This window comes from Phocoena phocoena, chromosome 3 (assembly GCF_963924675.1).
Source record: "Phocoena phocoena chromosome 3, mPhoPho1.1, whole genome shotgun sequence".
In the NCBI taxonomy this organism is placed as follows: Eukaryota; Metazoa; Chordata; class Mammalia; order Artiodactyla; family Phocoenidae; genus Phocoena; species Phocoena phocoena.
In genome coordinates, this window is record NC_089221.1 from 95,347,674 (window position 1) to 95,357,579 (window position 9,906).

The following is a 9,906-nucleotide window of genomic DNA, read 5'->3' on the forward strand; positions in this document are numbered from 1 at the left end:
GCAGTGGGCCCTCTGGAAGGCCATAAAATCTAAAGCCTAAGCTCCAGACTGCTAATGACCACAGGTACACAGCAGAAAGAAACAAAAACCTCTTAGGGAAGAGAAAATCATCCTAGATCTTACATTATTTCTGTTTTTTTTTCACGTTTCTAATGCAAACAATCAAAGATAATGAGGTAGAAGAATAACCAAGACAACATTAATTAGAAGCAACATGAACTACAGACAGCAGAAACAGAACCAAAGCAGGCTATAGATATTGGGATTCTCAGACACAAAGTGTAATCCATGGAAATAAAATCCTCACTGAAAAATGCAGCAAGGGACCGGACACCATAAAAAGTAACAGAGCAGATAAGAAAAAGAATCTAACAGAAAAACAGAATTAAAAAATATAAAAATAGAAATTATGAACTCAATGAATGAGTTTCACGGCAAATTAAAAACACCTGAAAAGTGAAGTTTTGATTTAAAAGCTACATAAGAAGAAACTATCTAGGATGATCAGAGAAAATAAATATAGAACATATAGAAGAAAAATGAAGAGATATAAGAAATACACCAAGAAGGTCTAACATGTTTACTCAGAGCCCCAGAAGACCGGAGAGAGAATATTGGGCAGAGGCAATATCTAAAGAAATTATAGTTGAGAATATCCCAGTACTGACATGTCAGCTCATCCAAGATGCCTAATAAAACCCAAGTGGGAAAATACAATGAAATTTTCACTTAACACAGCATAATTAAACAGCAGGAAATCAAATACAAAGACAAAATCTTGAAGGCAGCCAGAGGAAAAAAGACAGATTAGTTTCAATGGAACAAAAGACTGATAGCTGATTTCTTCATAGTAACAAAATGGAAGCCAGAAGACAATGAGAAGATATCCCCAAGTGAATTCTATGTCCAGCAAAGATCTCCTTCAAGAATGAAGCCAAAATGAAGACATTAAAAAAAACCCAAAAAAACATGCAATTGCAACCAGCTGACTGGCACTAAAGGAAATTCTAAATGTATTCTTCAGGTGGAAGGAAAATTATTCCAGATGGAAGCTCAAAGACGCAGCAAAGAACAAAGAGCAGGACTTCCCTGGTGGTGCAGTGGTTAAGAATCCGCCTGCCAGTGCAGGGGACATGGGTTCAAGCCCTGGTCCGGGAAAATCCCACATGCCACGGAGCAACTAAGCCTGTGCGCCACAACTACTGAGCCGGTGCTCTAGAGCCCACGAGCCACAACTACTGAGCCCATGTGCCACAACTACTGAAGCATGCGCACCTAGAGCCTGTGCTCTGCAACAAGAGAAGCCACTGCAATGAGAAGCCTGTGCACCGCAACGACGAGTAGTCCCCTCTCACTGCAACTAGAGAAAAGCCCACATGCAGCAACAAAGACCCAACATAGCCAAAAATAAATAAATAAATAAATTTACTTAAAAAAAAAAAGAACAAAGAGCAAAGAAGCTGGCAAATCCATGGGTAAATCTAAATGAATATTGGCTGTATAAGACAATAGTAATGACTTCTAGATACAGAATATATGACAATATACAAATTGAGAGGGTGGTAAATGAACTAATAAAGCAATTGTCAAAAAATTCCAAAGAATTTAAATCATATACAGAATATATTATCTGATCACAATGCAATTATGTTAGAAGTCAATAATAAAAGAGAACTTAAATACTTATTTTTGGAAAGTAAGAATTATAGTTCTAAATAATATCTATGGCTCAAATTAGAATAATGAAATCAGAAAATTCTTTGAAATTGATGAATAACTAAAACAGATATCAAGACTTGTAGAATGGAGTTCATGGTAGGTGGAATTCTAAGATGGTTCCTGAAATCCCTCCCTATCTCCATATCCATATCTTTGTGTGGGCAGAGCCTATAACTTGCTTCTTACCAAAAGAATATGGCAAAGGTGAAAAGATTTTGAAGATGCAGTTAAGGTCCTTATTCAGTTGACTCTAAATTCATCAAAAGGGAGATTATTTAAGGGTAGGGCCTCTGATCTCATCAGGTGAATCCTGTCAGGCCTTCCCTGAAAGAAGAGACTCAAAGCAACATATTTCCTCCTGCTGGCCTTGAAGAAACAGTCATGATGTGAAATGCTTATGGAAAGGAGAAGCCTCCAGTGGCTGAGGGCCTCAGTTCTACAGCTGCAAGGAGCTGAATTTTGTCAACAACCTGATGAGTTTGGAAGAGGACCCCCAAACTCCAGATAAGAAGGCAGTTCAGGTGACTACTTGACTGTAGCCTTGTGAGACCCTGAGCATAGGACTTAGCTAAGCTGTGCCAAGACGCTTGACCTATAAATACTGTGCAATTATAAAAGTATGCCGTTTTAAACTGGTATGATTATGGTAATTTGTTATGTAGCACAGAAAATGAACATGGAGCTAAAGTACAATAAGAGGTAAATCTATAGTTTTAAATATGCATTAGACTGGAAAGTTAAAAATCTGAACTAAATATCCACTACAAGAATATAGAAAAATAATGACCAACTCAACCTAGAGAAAATCATAAAAAGCTGAAATCAATGAAACAGACAAGAAAAACAACTGAAATAGTGGCCCTTGTATATATACAATGGAATATTACTCTGCCATAAAAAAGAATGAAATCTCGCCATTTGCAACAACTGGGTAGACCTAGAGGGCATTATGCTAAGTGAAGTCAGAGAAAGACAAATACTATATGATTTCACTTATATGTGGAATCTAAAAAACAAAAAAATGAACAACCATAACAAAACAGAAATAGTCATGGATACAGAGAACAAATAGGTTGTTGCCAGAGGGGAGAGGGGTGAGTGAAATAGGTCAGGGGAATTAAGAGGTACAAACTCCCATACAAGATAAATGAGTCACAGGGATGAAATGGATAGCATGGGGAAGATAGTCGATAATAACATAACATCTTTGTATGGTGACAGAGGGTAGCTAGACTTACCATAGTGACCATTTTGTAATGTACAGAAATATTGCATCACTATGTTCCAGGAACTGGCATAGTGCTGTAGGTCAATTATATTTCAAAAACAACCAAACAATCTCATAGAAAAAGAGATCAGATTTGTGGTTACCAGAGGTGGGAATGTGGGGATGTGGGGATGAGGGGTGAGGGGGAAATGGATGAAGGTAGTCAAAGGGTACAAACTTCCAGTTATAAGATAAATAAGCACTAAGGATGTAAATTACATGATTAATATAATTAACATTGCTGTATATTATATATGAAAGTTGTTAAGACAGTTGTAAGAACTCCTAAGAGTTCTCATCACAAGGAAAAATTTTTTATTTTTCTTTCACTAAAATTATCGTGGTAATCACTGCATGATGAATGTAAGTTAAATCATTCTGCTGTACACCTTAAACTTATACAGTGTTGTATGTCAATTATATGTCAGTAAAACTGGAAGGAAAAAAATACTGGCTCTTTGAAGAAAACAATAAAAGTGATAAGTCTCTGGTAAGACTGGTCAAGTAAAAAAGAAAGAAGATACAAATATTTTACATAATACACAGTGGTATAAATTTGTATACTACAAATAGCAGTAATAGGAATGAAAAGAACATCAGTACAGATTTGGCATATGATAAAAAGTGGGCAGGGATAACCCTGTGCTAATAAATTTGAAAATGCAGATGAAATGGACAGATTCTTGGGACTATTCCATTTACCAATATTATATAAGAAGTACTCTTATTAATAAAAAAACTGAATCAGTATCCCACAGAGACCAAACCAGACTCCAACCAAACACACTTCACCCCAGATTTGTAACAAAACATTTAAGGAAGAGTAATGTAAATTTTATAGATGCTGTTCCAGAAACTAAGAAAAGAAAGCCACTCTCCAGCTCACTGTATCAGGATATATAATCTTGATATTAAGCAAAAATATTAAAACAAACCAAATGCAGTTATTAAAAACAAACAAATCACATCATGACTAGACTGGTTTTACCTCAGAAAAATGTTGGTTTAATAATAGGAAAGCAATTCTTTGACCACATAAAAAGAATAAAGAGAATAAAGATGGCAAAACAATCATTTTTCTCAATAAATACAGAAAAAATTTTTTTATAAAATTCAACATCATTTATGATCATAAAAAAAAACTCTTAGCAAACTAAGAATAGAAGGGAAATTTCTAAATTTAGTAAAATTACTGTAAACTGTCTACAGGATACTTTGAAAGCATTCCTAGAGAACAGGAACAAAACAAGGATGCCTATTATGACCACTTCTATTCAGCACTGTACTGGAGGTCCCCGCCAATGTAATCAGACAAGAAAAAGAAAGAAAAGGTGTGAGGAATAGAAAGAAGAATCTGTCCCGACTTGCAGATGGTACAACTATATACACAGAAAATCCAAAAGAATATACAAATTACTGGAATTGACAAGAGAATTTAGCAAAATTGCTGAATAGAAGAATCAATTTAAAAGTTGTATTTCCACGTACTAGCAACAAATAAAAAATTTAAAGATTATAATAGCATCAAAAATATAAAGAAAACAATATTAATTTAACATGGGACTTCCCTGGTGGCGCAGTGGTTAAGAATCTGCCTGCCAGTGCAGGGGACACAGGTTCAAGCCCTGGTCCGGGAAGATCTCACATGCCGTGGAGAAACTAAGCCCGTGTGCCACAACTACTGAGCCTGCGCTCTAGAGCCTCCAAGCCACAACTATTGAGCTCACGAGCCACAACTACTGTAGCCCATGCACCTAGAGCCTGTGCTCTGCAACAGAAGCCACTGCAATGAGAGGCCCGTGCACCACAACGAAGAGCAGCCCCCACTCGCCACAACTAAAGAAAGCCCGTGCACAGCAATGAAGACCCAACACAGCCAAAAATAAATAAATAAATAAATTTTTAAAAAGATTAATTTAACAAAAATATACAGAATACTTCTATGAAGAAAATTACAAAACTTTATCAAAAGATTTAAGGAAGACCACAGCAATGGAAAGATGGGTTCATTCAATGGAAAATGCACTATTATAAAGAGGAAATTTTTCACACACTAAACACAATTCCAATCAAAATCCTAACAGATTTATTTTGCTTTGTTGAAACTTGTGCTAACTCTAAACTTTGTATAAAAATACAAAGGACAGATGACAGCCAAAATCTTGAAGAACAAGGTATAAACACTCGTTTTACCAATATTAAGAATTTTAAAAGCTTTAGTAATTAAGAAAATATGTTACTGGTGTATGAACAAACTGATCAATGGAATAAAACAGACAGCCCAGAAACAGACTCAGGTAAATATGGGCATTTAATAGGTGAAAGACTTGGCATGGCAAATCAACAGAGAAAGATGAGTTTTTAAGGAGGGGCGGGGGGGAACCTGGACACCTACCTTATCCCATATACAAAACTCAATTCAAGTAGAAGACAAAATCATACATATTTAGAACATAGTACAGGAGAAGATATTCATGACCTCAGGATAGAGAAGTATTTCTTTAACAATATATAAAACACCAACAATATGGGAAAAGACTGATATTTCACTAGGAGCAGAAAGATAAACACAAACTGTGAGAAGGTATTTGAAATAGTTATAACCAAAGGATTAATCTCCTCAATATATAAAGGAATCCTTTTAACCAAAGCATCCAATTATTTTTTAAATGGGCAAAAAATGTGAACAAGGACTTCACAAAAGAGGAAATCCAAGTGGTAGATAAACCTGTGAGGAAAAAAAAATTAACCTCATAGAAAAGCAAAGTAAGCAGCAATGAGGTATAATAGCATTTTCTTTAAAAATATACACATATATCTACAAAAATAACTGAAACACATCAAAATGCATAATGGAATTACGGGTGGATTTTATTCTGTGAACCATTATTTCTCAAATTCTTAAGTGTTGCTTTTACGACATTACAAACTCAGGAGATTTTCTGAAGTTTTAAAGTCTGACAACACGAATTTGGAACTTTCCATTGTTACTGGTGAAAGCACTGATTGATACAATTGCTTTAGAAAAGTCAGGTGTCACCTAGTAAAGATGAAGATATACGTACTCTATCAGCAAACAATTCCACTCCTAGATTTACTCTCAAGGGATGATACATATGTGCAACAAGGCATAATATACAAAAATGTTCATAGTGGCTTTGTTTATAACAGCAAGAAACCTGGAACAATCCAAATGCCACCATAGTAGAAAAGACACATAACTTTGGTATATTTATATGATGGACTACTATGCAGTAATGAAAACTATAGCCATACGCATCAACATGGATGACAGCAAAACAAAGTCACAAAAGAATATGTGTAATAACTAATTCATTAAATAGAATATTCCATTAAACTTTATTTATTCAGGTTTACTTTTGCCTGATTTTCTTAGACGTTTTTCAGGAACATAAACATCAGTACTATTCAAAGTATGGTCCAACAACCATACTGAACTGTCAGTGGCTGATGAAGAGAGAAGCACATAAAGTGAGAGTAAGCATGCATAGAAAGTAAGCATTTGGAAAGGTTGATAGCAATTTGATATTACCAAAACATTCAAGCACAAGATTTTGTATTTACAAAATTATGAGTTTGTGATTACTTGGAAATTTTTTTTTTTTTTTTTTTTTTTTTGTGGTACGCGGGCCTCTCACTGTTGTGGCCTTTCCGATTGCGGAGCACAGGCTCCGGACGCGCAGGCTCAGCGGCCACAGCCCACGGGCCCAGCCGCTCCGCGGCACGTGGGATCCTCCCGGACCGGGGTACGAACCCGCATCCCCTGCATCGGCAGGCGGACTCTCAACCACTGCGCCACCAGGGAAGCCCGGAAATTTTTTTTAAAGTAGTTTGAGAAGAACTAGTATACATAACTGGTAAAAAGAAAAAGAAAAATTATTTTCATTACAAGCAGAACATTGGTTATCTCTAGGGAAGAAATTGAGAGATGTGATCAGGAAAGGATACATAGAGCCTTTTATGGTGCTGACAATATTGCATTTCTTAACCTGAGCATTGGTAATTATGAGTATGTGCTTTATAATTTTATATCTCTTTAAATTGTACATGTTTAATACCCTCTTCTGTATTATCACAAATTTCACAAGTTTTAAAAGTTTACAAATTTGTTATAAACAATACCAATTCTTTAAAAATATATACATTTATCTATGGAAAAACTGAAATACATCAAAGCAGATGGTGGATTATTGGCAGATTTTACTCTTCGAACGATTATTTCTCAAATTCTTGCGTTGTCTTCTCTTTGTAAGGTAGTAGCAGTCACTAGTAATTACCAGCACTAAAAACAGACTATGCCAGGCCTAATATATGTTGATTTCAGCAAGGAATATAATCATCCTAATGATGCTATCTTATGGATAAAATGGAGAAACACAGACTGAAAAATAGCACATTTGGTGGTTTAGGGATAACATCCCTATATTTTCCTCCAGAATTTGGAAACAACTGAGATGAAGTTATTCAGATCAAACATCACCTTTACTAGTAACAAAGTTAAAGAACATGTTTTTTGATCTGTACCGAGGAGTCCACACCCCTGAATTAGGGATTAATTCACTCAATTGCTGGCCTAGCTAGACAACTATGCACCACTCCCCACACCTGGAGAGGACAAAGTGAAATTCCTTAGGGAACAAGTCTTTTGATCTATATATTTTCTCCCTCCTCTAGCATCCTATAAAGGTTTTAGAACCGTCAAGTCCATTCTGCTTCATGACTTAACATTAGTTTCTTACACAGCTATTCTGTCTCCCCCAACAATTATGTACCTGGAGGTCAGATTATCTTACTCATTTTTGAAACTTCTAGCAGTCTATTATGTACATGATAGACTTTCATATTTGTTACATACTATTTAAGAGCCCATATGAGTTGAGGCTACAGTAAGAACTTTAAGAACTAAAGAAAGATCAAGTGATTAAATTGGACCAATGACAAAAATATAGCTATTATTTATTAAGGGCTTGTATATGATAGGCACTGACCCTAAGTGTTTTAAGAACATCTCATTATATTCTCATTATAGTAGATATTACCTTAGTAATACATGAAGAAACAGAAATGCCGAGTTAACAAAATCATTTGTGTGAGGTCACCGACCATGATCTGAACTTGACTATGACTCCAAAGCCAAAGCACTAACCACTATTTTTTTAATTTAAAAAATTTATTTATTTATTTTTGGCTGTGTTAGGTCTTCACTGCAGTGCGCGGGCTTCTCATTGCGGTGTCTTGTTGCGGAGCACAGGCCCTAGGCGCCTGAGCTCAGTAGTTGTGGCTCATGGGCTTAGTTGCTCTGCAGCATGTGGGAGGCGGATTCTTAACCACTGCGCCACCAGGGAAGCCCCTGAACTGCTACTGAGGTATACTGAAATCAAGACTGCTAAACCTTTGGAGATCTATCCTTAAGTGGTGTTTGTAGGTAATTACTGCATAGTGGTTGAGAAAGGGGTGTCTGGAGCCAGACTGCCATGGTTCATATTCCAGATTTTGTTAATTACTGTGATATAGGCAGGTTTCTTAACCTTTCTAGGCCTCCCTTTCCTCATCTGTAAAATGGGAATAATATCCTTACTTCATAGGATTATTGCAAAGATGAAACGTGTCAATACAAGCAGAAGACTTATCACAGCAGCTGGCACAAGGAAAGCATTCAATAAGTGTTAACCCATTGGATTGGCCAAAAATTTCATTTGGTGAATGAATACGTTGCTCAATTTAGTTCCTGGTGAAAATGAAAAATGTCTTTTTACTTAAAACTGAACGAACATTTTGGCCAGCCCAATATATTATTATTTCTCTGCTACTTTTGTACTTGTGCCTAGGAATCAGAACGTCCCCTGTAACATTATAATGGGGAACAAAGTTCAGAAAACTTGGCATTATACAACCAAAGGTTAATTTACCTAAAAACTAAGAGCTTTTTAGGGAATTGAAGGCTTAACTTCCTTTCACCAAAAGTTGCAGTAAGAAAAGGAAAAGTAAGGTTAAAAGTGAGGTGTTTACAGGTTGTATTTCTCTTCTTTAACTTTCTTTCTTGGTCAGTCCCTGAGATGTTCCAATGAAATATCAAGTAAATTATCACTCTCTTGCTACAAAACTATACTCCAAGCTGCAAGCTGATAAGGAGCTTCAAAAAGATTTAAATCTTGACAGAAATAAGTGAAGTCAGTTTGTTGAAATATTTTTTTATTCTACAAGAATTGATTGGTGCAATCCTGCAGAACCAACATTTTTAATTTAGAGAAATTTTTCTTTTCAAAAGTAAATGAAAACCCCCTTTTAATAATTTATATATCAATTTGTTTAATTCTTGAAAACAATAGTCATAGGGTCTGCTTTGTCCTATTTAACCATAAATGTTACACATTTACAAACTGAAGCAAAAATGGATAGTACAGAGATTTAAATGAAATCTTTCAAAGAATAAAATTGCTTTTCAGTCCACTGTGTTTTCAAAGTTGATTATCATCAAGCCAGGATGAAAGCTGTGAACCCCAAACCATTTGTTTCTTTAATAAAAAATGAATATTTAGATTATTAGCAAAGTAATATCTTAAAATGTATCTTCACACAGTTGGAATTTTAGTATAAACTTATATATCAAGTCCCTTTCCATTATTTATTCTACTTTAAAAATATATACAGCTAATGATGTTTAAATATGTATTCTGAGCCATATGTCCAAACGTAAATATTTGGGGAATTCAAACTGTTGCAACAAGTTTTGAAAGGATTAAAGAAAAAAGATGAGCTACAAATTATATAGGGGAAGGAAGAAAAAAGTTCTTACTTAATATTCATGTCTAAGTAGATATGTATTTTCTAATTTTAATATACATACCTAGTTGAGTATAGGCAAGCCATCAAACTTTAACCAGTTACAAAGAGACTAG